This window comes from Ischnura elegans, chromosome 6 (genome assembly GCF_921293095.1).
Source record: "Ischnura elegans chromosome 6, ioIscEleg1.1, whole genome shotgun sequence".
Lineage (NCBI taxonomy): Eukaryota > Metazoa > Arthropoda > Insecta > Odonata > Coenagrionidae > Ischnura > Ischnura elegans.
Genome location: NC_060251.1, coordinates 121,993,370 through 122,007,128, shown reverse-complemented (window position 1 = coordinate 122,007,128; position 13,759 = coordinate 121,993,370). Strand labels below are relative to the sequence as shown.

At 39.7% G+C, this 13,759-nt stretch overlaps 1 long non-coding RNA gene across 1 annotated transcript in view; it reads left to right on the top strand.

Moving 5' to 3' along the window:
* The window catches only part of LOC124160084, a 33,986-nt gene extending 20,227 nt beyond the window's left edge, over window positions 1-13,759 (top strand). Inside the window, exons 2-3 of the long non-coding RNA XR_006865070.1 lie at window positions 11,331-13,479; window positions 13,562-13,759. This is a non-coding gene — a long non-coding RNA (uncharacterized LOC124160084). The remainder of the gene's footprint in view (window positions 1-11,330; window positions 13,480-13,561) is intronic.

Genomic DNA, 13,759 nt, shown 5'->3' with positions numbered 1-13,759 from the left:
CGCAAGTCTCACTTTGTTATGAACTATAAAAAATTACAGATGCTCATCAGCTATCTTTCCATTTCTCGGCATCGACTTTCCGAGCCGACGAAGTCTACAGTTTCACTAAAATACCCTGTTATCATGATGAAATCAGTAACAGGAAGCTTGCTAGGATCAGCCTAAGAATAACTATATGCCTTCATCTTTACGCAATCTATCGCTTTCAATGGAGGAGAAATAGATCAAATAATAGCCCTGAAGTCACAATGAACAACTGCGATACGTCTGCACTTCAATAAATGAATCATAACCACGCCGTCGCATGTATAAGAATGCAACCTATACTATGGCCGTGCCGCCGTCTCTCCTCGTACTGAACTATGACGTCACTTTTCTACCAGCCAATCATCGGGCGTTTTCGCTTCTCACTTGCATTTGAAAATTCTCGTGAACTTTGATGCATTAAATATCGTAAACCACGTCATAAAATAATAAAAAAAACTTTCACCGAGGTATGCAAACATATATTTTTATATAACTTTGGGGCTATTGATTATATCTGAAATATATGCAAGTTCCCTATTATCAAATGGCAAACCCTGATGTCCTTGAAATTTGGGGTAGCTCGAGGTCTGCCGCTCCTTCGCCTGTCTATCAGCGACTCGTCACCTTCCTTGAAACGCCTTACCCAGACATTAGCAGCATTCAGGGAAAAATTCAGCAGTTCAGATATTTTGGTAACTTTTTTGCTGCCCTCCACCATGCTTATTATCTGTCCGCGTGACGCTGGACTCAACCGCGTGCTCCTTTGCTCTACCATAGCGCAGAAGTTCAAGACTGGTTCTTATTATCGATGAGATTTTTTGTGAACCACATGCTTTCCTTCAGTTCACTATTTAAATGTACATACATGGTTCCCACATTTACCACTTCAAAATTATGGAAATCTTCAATTTTCACCTATGTGTAATTAGTGACATGGAGAAGTAGTAAGGGTATTAGATCACAGTGATGAAGTCTCAGGTTTTTTTGCTAACTCTTCTTTCTCATGAAAATGTATGACTTTTATGTATTGATCTTCATAATTATTATTCAGTACCGACTCATTGTTTATACAGAGTTTTAATGGTTTATATGCCAATATTTGAATACAAGTTTAAGGAATACTGGTGAAAATTAATACTTTAACGTGCCTTTTCATTCACTTTTCTTTTGTTAGATTTGCCATGTTTTACGGTTCCACAATTCATGTTTCCATTGTTTCACTAAAAAATTATTGTCTAATATATCATACATTAGTGTTCCACTGAATTAATGTGGTGACATGGTATGCGCGTTGATTTGGACTACCTGGAGGGCAAGTCTGTAACTCTGTTCTCTCCCGAAAATGGGAGAAAGGAGATTCGTGAAGCGCCTGCGCGAGAGTTGTCGCCCGCCCCAAGTCTCTAGGGCGCCCCGCCGGAGAAAGGAGACTATTTGTCGCCTGGGGGAGTACTAGTCTCCCGACCCAAGTCCGTAAGCCCCCTCAAGCGCCTTTGGCGCCCCAGACGGGCGCTTCAGTTACGTCCCCCTCAAGAGCCCGACGTATCTCTTTCTCCCATGGAGAAAGTGCGTATCTCGACAGTGTTTTGTTGTATTTTCTCAATATGGCGCGTTTTCTTTCAAACCATAGAATATTATTGCTCGTATATGAGGTGCATTTAAGAGAAGTGGGGCAATTAACACCTGTGAGAAATTGTTGCGGGATATTAATAAACCGTTTGAGGCGAGGGAGGAAGATTTCCAGCCACATTAGCGGAGAAGGTTGTCCTATCCGTCCTTCGATGGTCCGATTCTCTTCCTGCTGAAAATCCATCACCGTCAATAGCAGACAAAAACACCGCAATCCTATGAAATAACAATTATCTGTAGCTCTGAATTCTTTTCGTGTAAGTAGCGGGGTTTAGAAAGCTAATGCTAATTCATAGAGCGCAAGAAAAGCACTTTAAATAATGGAAAATAACTTCTAAACAGTTACCTAGTATGAAAAGCAACAGATAGCTAATGAAACACAAGACATGCCCTTATTGTTAAAAGAACTTATTCCACGACAATGTAATAGAGTTTCACCATTTCATTGGTTTCACGAATACGACTGCTCAGCAAAACCGTGTGCACACAACATACGAGATCGCGAATCGGTTCCGCTGTCAACACATACAGAAGCTATAAATGTACTTCAATAATAAATGAATATCCACAAACTAAGTACTAGGACACACCGTAAATATAAAGTGAGACATAGGCAAATAAAATATTTAAAAAACTGGAAATCACTTCCACTCTTTTATTCATCACGAACAACTTACAATCACTAAGCACGTTATGATAAAAATATTAGAAATTCACTCCAAATTTAGGATATCGGTTGCGAGGAAAAAGAAATAAACCACTCCATTCTCCAATCGTTTCCGGTTGCATATTCAAGAAACAAAAACGAAACTTTATTCATCACAAAAGGAAACAAAACATAATCATAACTCGTACACAATAATGACACTGCATTAGCATGAATCCAAAAGCAATTGAGATCGCATATCCAACACCTCCCCTCGATCACAATTAATTTACAATACAAAAAAAAAGGAACACTTCACTGACATAAACAAAAAAAAAACAAATTAATCAGAATGCAATTCTCTTAATCCTAATTTGGGAATTACTTCCTTTATCCTTGGCCCAGTTAAAACTTTGGTTAGGATATCAGCTAAATTATCCCTAGATGAGCAATAAACAAATTCCACATCTCCCTGTTCCACAGCATCTTTCAAAAACATACAATCCTTATGTACTCTATACGATGAACAACGGAGGTGAACACGCCACTGACAATGTTTACATTGCTGTCAGACATTAATCGATATGGTAATAACAATGCTTACAATTCAATCACGATGGAGCACTGATAATTACAACTCTTAGCCGATATTTTTGTACATTGCAACCACTGGCACTGTGATTATCAGCAGAAGATTTACGGGAGTTGTCACATTGACATTAACACAATTTTGGCACAAAAGATGTTTGCACAAATCTGCAAGCAGCGAGCAAAAGCTGTTTTCACTTTAGAATTATACTCTTAATTTTCAACTTTGGTGAGGTTGTAATTGATACGAAATGAAGAATTTACATGGTGACAAGCAATATTTATCGGCACTTGGATTTAGCCTTGCAGCCGCTTGCAAGCGAGGAATCACTGCGCGCGGTCAAAAAAGTAGTCCCGACTTTAGTAAGTCATAATAAGATTATTATGCACTCAATTTAGAAAATATTTGCATGGATGAGTTTGACATAAAATTGAAAACATTTTAAAATTGCTCACGGTTAATTTTTCGATAAATCAAGCTTCAATATCAGATTCGCCTTAGATAATTTTCATACTACACATCGGAGCGAGTTTTCTCCCATCCGAACGGGAGAAACAGTTCTCTCTACCGAGTTACGGACTTGGGTCGGGAGACAATTTTGGGCGACAACTCTCTCTCCCAAACGAGGCGCCCCGAGTTACCGACTTGCCCTCCTGGAGGGCAAGTCGGTAACTTGGGGCGCCTCGTTTGGGAGAGAGAGTTGTCGCCCAAAATTGTCTCCCCACCCAAGTCCGTAACTCGGTGGAGAGAACTGTTTCTCCCGTTCGGATGGGAGAAAACTCGCTCCGATGGGTAGTATGAAAAATTTCTAAGGCGAATCTGATATTGGAGCTTGATTTATCGAAAAATTAACCTTGTGCAATTTTAAAATGTTTTTAATTTTATGTCAAACTCATCCATGCAAATATTTTCTAAATTAAATGCATAATAACCTCATTATGACTTACTAAAGTCGGGACTACTTTTTTTTTACCGCGCGCAGTGATTCCTCGCTTGCAAGCGGCTGCAAGGCTAAATCCAAGTGCCGGTAAATTTTGCTTGTCACCATGTAAATTCTTCATTTCGTATCAATTACAACCTCACCAAAGTTGAAAATTAAGAGTATATTTCTAATGTGAATACAGCTTTTGCTCGCTGCTTGCAGATTTGTGCAAACATCTTTTGTGCCAAAATTGTGTTATTGTCAATGTGACAACTCCCGTAAATCTTCTGCTGATAATCACAGTGCCAGTGGTTGCAATGTACAAAAATATCGGCTAAGAGTTGTAATTATCAGTGCTCAATCGTGATTGAATTGTAAGCAGTGTTATTACCATATCGATTAATGTCTGACAGCAATGTAAACATTGTCAGTGGCGTGTTCACCTCCGTTGTTCATCGTATAGGTACATTGACATTTCACGATCAAGCTATCAAGATCAAAGCTGTGTGTGAAGTTTCTTTTTCGAGTATATTAACGAATAATAGTGAGAAAAGTCACCTGTGCCTCTTTCGTGGGCTAATTTCCGGCTTTAAATCAGTGAATTAATAGTTTTTATCATAACGAGCTTAGTGATTGTAAGTTGTTCGTGATGAATAAAAGAGTGGAAGTGATTTCCAGTTTTTTTATATTTTATTTGCCTATGTCTCACTTTATATTTACGGTGTGTGCTAGTACTTAGTTTGTGGATATTCATTTATTATTGAAGTACATTTATAGCTTCTGTATGTGTTGACAGCGGAATCGATTCGCGATCTCATATGTTGTGTGCACACGGTTTTGCTGAGCAGTCGTATTCGTGAAACCAATGAAATGGTGAAACTCTATTACATTGTCGATGAATAAGTTCTTTTAGCAATAAGGGCATGTCTTGTGTTTCATTAACTATCTGTTGCTTTTCATAGGTAACTGTTTAGAAGTTATTTTCCATTATTTAAAGTGCTTTTCTTGCGCTCTCTGAATTAGCATTAGCTTTCTAAACCCCGCTACTTACACGAAAAGAATTCAGAGCTACAGATAATTGTTATTTCATAGGATTGCGGTGTTTTTGTCTGCTATTGAGGGTGATGGATTTTCAGCAGGAAGAGAATCGGACCATCGAAGGACGGATAGGACAACCTTCTCCGCTAATGCGGCCGGAAATCTTCCTCCCTCGCCTCAAACGGTTTATTAATATCCCGTAACAATTTCTCACTGGTGTTAATTGCCCCACTTCTCTTAAATGCACCTCATATACGAACAATAATATTCTATGGTTTGAAAGAAAACGCGCCATATTGAGAAAATACAACAAAACACTGTCGAGATACGCACTTTCTCCATGGGAGAAAGAGATACGTCGGGCTCTTGAGGGGGACGTAACTGAAGCGCCCGTCTGGGGCGCCAAAGGCGCTTGAGGGGGCTTACGGACTTGGGTCGAGAGACTAGTACTCTCCCAGGCGACAAATAGTCTCCTTTCTCCGGCGGGGCGCCCTAGAGACTTGGGGCGGGCGACAACTCTCGCGCAGGCGCTTCACGAATCTCCTTTCTCCCATTTTCGGGAGAGAACAGAGTTACAGACTTGCCCTCCAGGAGGGCAAGTCGGTAACTTGGGGCGCCTCGTTTGGGAGAGAGAGTTGTCGCCCAAAATTGTCTCCCCACCCAAGTCCGTAACTCGGTAGAGAGAACTGTTTCTCCCGTTCGGATGGGAGAAAACTCTCTCCGATGGGTAGTATGAAAAATTTCTAAGGCGAATCTGATATTGGAGCTTGATTTATCGAAAAATTAACCGTGTGCAATTTTAAAATGTTTTTAATTTTATGTCAAACTCATCCATGCAAATATTTTCTAAATTAAATGCATAATAACGTCATTATGACTTACTAAAGTCGGGACTACTTTTTTGACCGCGCGCAGTGATTCCTCGCATGCAAGCGGCTGCAAGGCTAAATCCAAGTGCCCGTAAATTTTGCTTGTCACCATGTAAATTCTTCATTTCGTATCAATTACAACCTCACCAAAGTTGAAAATTAAGAGTATATTTCTAATGTGAATACAGCTTTTGCTCGCTGCTTGCAGATTTGTGCAAACATCTTTTGTGCCAAAATTGTGTTATTGTCAATGTGACAACTCCCGTAAATCATCTGCTGATAATCACAGTGCCAGTGGTTGCAATGTACAAAAATATCGGCTAAGAGTTGTAATTATCAGTGCTCCATCGTGATTGAATTGTAAGCAGTGTTATTACCATATCGATTAATGTCTGACAGCAATGTAAACATTGTCAGTGGCGTGTTCACCTCCGTTGTTCATCGGATAGGTACATTGACATTTCACGATCAAGCTATCAAGATCAAAGCTGTGTGTGAAGTCACTTTTTCTAGTGTATTAACGAATAAAAGTGAGAAAAGTCACCTGTGCCTCTTTCGTGGGCTAATTTCTGGCTTTAAATCAGTGAATTAATAGTTGTTTTTATCATAACGAGCTTAGTGATTGTAAGTTGTTCGTGATGAATAAAAGAGTGGAAGTGATTTCCAGTTTTTTTAATTTTATTTGCCCATGTCTCACTTTATATTTACGGTGTGTGTGCTAGTACTTAGTATGTGGATATTCATTTATTATTGAAGTACATTTATAGCTTCTGTATGTGTTGACAGCGGAACCGATTCGCGATCTCATATGTGTGTGCACACGGTTTTGCTGAGCAGTCGTATTCGTGAAACCAATGAAATGGTGAAACTCTGTTACATTGTCGTGGAATAAGTTCTTTTAACAATAAGGGCATGTCTTGTGTTTCATTAACTATCTGTTGCTTTTCATAGGTAGGACTTGTTTAGAAGTTATTTTTCATTATTTAAAGTGCTTTTCTTGCGCTCTCTGAATTAGCATTAGCTTTCTAAAACCCGCTACTTACACGAAAAGAATTCAGAGCTACAGATAATTGTTATTTCATAGGATTGCGGTGTTTTTGCCTGCTGTTGAGGCTCTCCAGCTAAGCGTTGGTGATGGATTTTCAGGAGGAAGAGAATAGGACCATCGAAGGACGGTTAGGACAACCTTCTTCGCTAATGCGGCCGGAAATCTTCCTCCCTCTCCTCAAACGGTTTATTAATATTCCGCAACAATTTCTCACTGGTGTTAATTGCCCCACTTCTCTTAAATGCACCTCATATACGAGCAATAATATTCTATGATTTGAAAGAAAACGCGCCATATTGAGAAAATACAACAAAACACTGTCGAGATACGCACTTTCTCCATGGGAGAAAGAGATACGTCGGCCTCTTGAGGGGGACATAACTGAAGCGCCCGTCTGGGGCGCCAAAGGCGCTTGAGGGGGCTTACGGACTTGGGTCGGGAGACTAGTACTCTCCCAGGCGACAAATAGTCTCCTTTCTCCGGCGGGGCGCCCTAGAGACTTGGGGCGGGCGACAACTCTCGCACAGGCGCTTCACGAATCTCCTTTCTCCCATTTTCGGGAGAGAACAGAGTTACAGACTTGCCCTCCTGGACCTGGGTTAAAATCCAAGGGTGCACCAATTTTTTCAAGACACATTTTCTCAAGTGAGGAAAAGTTTGTATTGCTAAAGGGAATAATAAGAATTGTGCTTCTTGATTTGCTAATTGTAAAGTAGTACTTAGATTGTTTTACAAAATATATGCTAGCAACTATGACTAAAAACACAGGATTCTTATAGGATTCAAATACTCAAAAATGCGCTCGAGTTAACGCAATGACGATATGTGTGTCACTACAATAAGTGGTGAGATCTTTGGGGCCTCCTGGGCTTTGCATTCACAATAGGGTGATAATTATGAAGGCTATTTACGCTATATAACTCGACTAAGACATCTTATAATGACGAACAAAAAGGAATATTAACCAATATTGATAAACACAAAATGCGCACACTCCACAAAGGTGCCAATAAGTCTTCAAATCTGACATCACAACCGAGAAAACTGAGGAGAGAGTGATATAAATGAATTCTAGTAAAATGATGAAGATCAATAATAATAGAAAAAGAATAATAAGTTTCTCGCAAGAAAACTAAATGCCTGACTCTTAACACCAGTTTTTGAACTTAACCATAATGCTGACGAGAGGTTTTTATCTGCCCTTTACCACCCGCTGACCCTCTTTTCCAAATCCCTTGCCTTTAGAATGAAGCCATTCTTAAAAAGGGGAAGACCACATTAGCCCTATTATTACCTTTTATGTGGCTCATTACAGTTAAAAAAGTCAATGATGATGTTGCAGCGAATTCTTAATGATTTGAAATACATAAAGAAATACAAAACGAGTGCTCGACCTGAAAAAAATACGCTATCAAATGTTCAACGTCGGGGATTTGCTCTCACATGCATTACAATCTCAGCCGCATGTTTACTCTCCTGGGCCACCGCAACTGCTTGTAGGCGAAGGTGTTATAATAATTAAAATACAAACCAACAGTGAAAACGGGGCAAGTGCCCAATAAATGCACACGAAATAGTCATTAATATGTCTTTTTATTCATAATGGACATTATAAGTGGAATGTAAACTAAAACATCAAGAGGAAGTTTCACTTGGTAGCTGCAACACAATTCTTTTTTTTTTGCCTTTTATTTACATTTTCTGCATATTTTCTAGAGAATTTATACAATTGAGGAATTTTATTAATTTATTATTAAAAATTGGCCAACTAACACAAAATCTGTGCAGGTTTATATAAGGTTTTAGTATGCATATTTTGCTCTTTTGGAATGTAACCCCAATTAGAACGGAACTCAATAATGGTTCAACTTTTGCACATGTTTTCAGGAACATATTGTGGGCAAAAGTCGGAGACCACCTGTAAATGCTGATAACTAAGGAACCATAGCCCACAAAGCAAAAGGTGATTGTTTCATTCTAAATAAAATGCATTTGTGCACACCCTGACATAACTTCCAAGTACCTAATTTGAAGTAATAATAACCAAGTAGGCCTTGTGTAAACAATAAAAACCAGCAATTATTTAACTATTTATCACTAAAAATGGCCACCTTTTATTTGCTTTAAATTTCTAAGTGGCAAGTTTATTAGTTTTAAAAAATAAGAAAGGTAGTACTTTTATACTTTTTGTTTTAAGGCATGTCAAAGTTAGGCACATTATCGATTTAATGCACTCCTCTAGCACACCAAGATTGCACACATTCTTTTGAGGGGGCATTCATTCTACTTATGTTAGCATGCATAATAGATAAAAAGATCATACCTGAATCATTGGTCACATCCACTGACTGAATGAAATTTCAAACTTGGGTACTTCCATGGCATCAAATGCGAGCAAACACCCACTGCTACTACCTGGAATTGGTGGATGAGGCAATTTGTGCACATTATTTTTCAATAGCACTTGACACATAAGTCTTCTAATTTCAGCCACCTGGAATGATTTGATGGACCACGTGGATGCATAAGCAAGACATTAATGTCATTCTATTCTAAACACAAAGCAGTGATTTTAGCTTTGTATCTGCTATGTTTTTCGAAAACATACCAAAAGAAGGCAGTATTCACGGTAAGATCTTGAATACTGTAAGTGTTTACACCTGAATTTGTAAATGTCGCAGCCAGTACCTATGCATGTGTGGTTTGCAGAGCAAGCAATAGTTGTCCCATATGTCTGTTAACATCCCAGACACGAAAGCCATGCCGTGATGCCATGTGCAGGTGCCTCTTTCACCTCTCAATCGTTATCTTTTTTGTCTAAATTAAGTTACTTCCTCAGGTGGAAAATTAAATTCCTAGTTATAAAAATGGACTACATTTCACAATTTTTACTGCAAAATTTTGTTGACAAACCTGAACCCAAAAACCACGAAGAGAGGAAGAAAACAAAGCCTTGCAGCAAAAACTACATTTTGATTCAAATTCACATCATGAGCACCCATTGGCCACTTTGAAATATATTTCGATCACTTCTGTTTACTTTTGAAATTTTAAACAAGTACCTATTAGTTTGCCAGCCTTGTAAAATTTAAAAAAAAATTCCAATAGAGTAGAAGCATGATTATCCACTGTTTACTAGCTGGGCATCTAGCGGGACAAAATTATTTTTCTTTTAAGTTTTGAAAAACATGATACAATACACCAGTGACTCCAATGGAAAAGAAGATAGAAAGGCTTGGACCATCATCCCGCACATTTGGAGGGGATTGGCAGCACTACGAAGAAGCATGTCATCATTACGAGATATACGAGAGAGAGACACATACTACCCACTGCCTAAGACGAAATCCACCACAACCTATAAGATGCATGTAGTCCACAAGGAACCTTACTCATGTGGAAAAATATATTGGCTAGATTTGCTGTCCATTGAAAGTACGAATGCAAGAGCTCCCAAGAGTCACAAAAATAGATAACTTCAACTCTTGTCCACATTTGACCTGTGCCTGGGGACATTGCAATAGGTACATATGTGGTAGCAATGAGAGGCTTGAGACATGAAATTTGACGCTATAAAAGCAAAGGTAAGGCTTTTCAATAAAAAAAAACAAACACTGATTATCTTAGTCATGTAAATAATGAAATTTAATTACGTATTTCAAAGAAACGATTGGACCCAATTTACAGTGTTACATATACACGAGGGTTGAAAGTAAAGCACTACACTTTTTTTTCTTCAACATTTATTTATTGCCAATAATGACAATTGCACACATGAAGGAATAATGGTTCTACACACCCTATTTTTCTATGTAATCTCTGTCCCATTCTATGGCCTTCCGTAACCACAAAACAAGGGCGTGTATGCTCTGTTGATATAAGTGGTGCAGCAAGGAGGGGTTTTGGGAGATAAACCCCCCCCCCCTCCACCAGAGCCCAGAGAAATTTTTTAAGTTTGATCCATTTCACTTATTTGGATCATTATTACTTATGGCATAGTGTTAGGATTAATCAAATATCCCTCAGAAAGCCATAAAACTCGCCATTTTGAACCATTATTTTTAAAATTTTCCTGGCGGAGGGCCCCTGGTTTACCCCGGCAGGTATGCAATACCCCCACACTCCTAAGTATTACTTGAGCCTAAAACCCCCTCTAGCCTTAATTCTTAGCAGTGCCCCTGGTCGGCATCAATTCTTGATCTGGTCATTAAGTCGTTTCTTCACTAAATGAATCGCCTTCTCATCTTCCTCAAAATGTCTTCCACAAATAGCATCCTTTAAACAAGTGGAGGTCCAAGGGAGCCAAGTCAGGACTGTAGGGTGGATGGGTAAGATCCCCGTTTTGCCATGTGTTTAGCAGTCACCAAACTTGTGTGGGGCCGAGCGTTATCACGATGAACCAAAAAATCTCCTCGATTGGTTTGGCTCAGAAGTTGCTGGAAGCGCATCTCGAGTTTTGTTAATGTGTTGACATGTGCCTTTGGATGTCCTTTATGTCCCAGAACTAGAAGATATTCTACTTTCCCAGGGACAGATTGAGGAGAAGGGAATTTATTTTGTTCCAGGGGGCCACACCAGATCCAGGAGAGGTTCACACTGCTGGACCTACCCGAGGGGCCTTGCAGGGAGGGGCAGAGGCTACTCTAGATGCAGGAGAGGGCAACCCAGGTGATGGACTGAGACGATCGGGAGGGAGAAGGGAAGTGAGATCACCATGCTGCAATCTATGCAGTAGTGTATGAAGAGAACAACCCAGACAATATGCAGGTACCAAGACTTGGCAGAAGGCCCTGAGTGGGCCACAGTCAGCTGCGTAGAGAGCTGCTATGCAGGAGGAGGTGGACGCAATGAAGGGGCTACAGACATGGGAGGTGGTGCCCCGGCCTAGGGAGGCCAATGTCATCGGTAGTAAGTGGGTATTCACCATTAAAAAGTCTGGGGAGGTGACTGTGAAATTGAAGGCAATGTTGGTTGCACAAGGCTTTTAACAAGTGTATGGCTTAGATCATTATGAGACTTCTAGCCCTGTTGTACAGGAAAAGACAACAAGAACCCTCTTTTCACTTTCTGCACAAAGGGGATGGGAGATTGATCAACTTGATGTGGCTGGGGCTTATCTCAATAGTATTTTGGAAGTACCAATTTATATGGAACAACCTCCAGGTTTTCCCTCAAAAGGTCATGGTATGTTTGTTTCCGTGTAAAAAAGAAGCATGCATAGGCTAAAACAGTCAGGGTGCAACAGGAACTGTCACCTGCATGATATTCTATTGAAATTAAAATTCAAGGACTGTGTTAAGGAACCTGTGTTTATGTCAGCACTGGGGTGATATTGGCTATGTTGATGGTTTTTTACTGTTTGGTGAGAGGGAACGTTTAATGAATGTCAAGGTTGAGCTTTCAGCATGTCTTAAGACAAAAGACTTGGGGAAGTGTTACAAATTTCCTCTCCATGGTAACCACCAGACCATCCAAAGGGGAATTGATTGTTGGCAAGGAGCTTTATGTTGAAAAGATACTGAAGGAGTTCCTTTCTTTAGACATTATGGGTTCCGCGCTCCACTTGAAATGGGATGTGTTAACCTTGAGAGAAATGAAAGCGAAAAATTTTGTGAACATACTTACAGGAAGGCAGTTGGATCTTTGCTGCATTTGTCAGCAAATACCAGAGCTGACATTTCTAGCACTGTTTGTTTTGTCACTCAAAATTGTGGAGATCCAGTTAGAAGTGACTGGGAGAATGTGAAGCACATTCTGCATTATTTGAAGGGGACAAAACATTATTCATTTCATTATGTTAAGACTGATGAAAAGGTTACTGTAAATTCAGACTCTGATGGGGCTAGTAACTTGAGTGATTGTAGATCTATTTCAGGGTATTGTTTTGTTCTTGTTGGAGGAGTGATTTGCTGGCAAAGTAGAGGGCAGAAGTCGCCTTCAACATCAGCAACACATGCTGAGTATGTGGTCATGAATGAAAGTGCTACAGAATTTGAGTGGTTAAGGGACTTTTTGGTGGATATAGGCCAGGGAGATTTTGTGTCAAGGCCATACACCATACTTGCGAACAATATAACCATTGCAAGCACAGGTCTGTTAATGATAGGTCAAAGCATTTTTCTGTTAAGTTTCACTACCTTAAGGACCTAGTTTGTCCAGGGGAAATTGTCTTTAAGTATGTTAGGACAAATGAAAATTTAGCAGACTTGCTGACAAAATCCAAGAACCAAAGAACTCAGTAATAAATTAGGTATCTTTTGAGTTTTTTTAACACATGTTAATGACTGCTGTTTCTCTTATGAAGTACTGGAAGGTGTTATTATTGTACAAGATTCAATGCTTTTTTTGTACTTGGCAGCCATTTTTATTTATCTATATGTGCTGCCCCCTTTTTGGATGTATCTGTAAGTGGTGTTTGTGGTGCCTCCATGTGGTGGTGTCAGTGCATTGAAGTTCAGTTTGTGGTGTCAATTCTGACGTGTGCAGTTATAATTTCAAGCATTCCTTAACATTCCCTGCAATCGGCGTAGTATTCAAGAAGTTGATTTGCTGTGATGTGTTAAATTCAACACTAACGGCACTGCCCCTTGGCATCAATAGCATGGCAATGGCAACATCAGCTCGCTGCAACATGTCAGGTGTGATAGCCGTGGATGGTCTCCTTGACTGCTGCAAATCTTGGAGCACCGCCTTCTGATGTCCTCATCCTCTTAGGTAAGAAACAACATAACTGCACCCCTGTTGACAGCAGATGCTCCATAGCCTTTGCACAAACTTTTTTGGATATTCCACACAGTTTCCTCCTAAGAAGAGAGAAATTCCATGACGACACTCTGCTGGTAGCGTACATCACTCACAGAAACCATTTTGAAACCGTCCTGCAGCTGAGGTACCCCATGGAAAAGCCTGAAATTTTGTATTCTCACCCATGAAACTTCAGGTAATTCATACGCAATGTTTTGCTTAATTTTGCACGACAGGAAAATTAATGAAA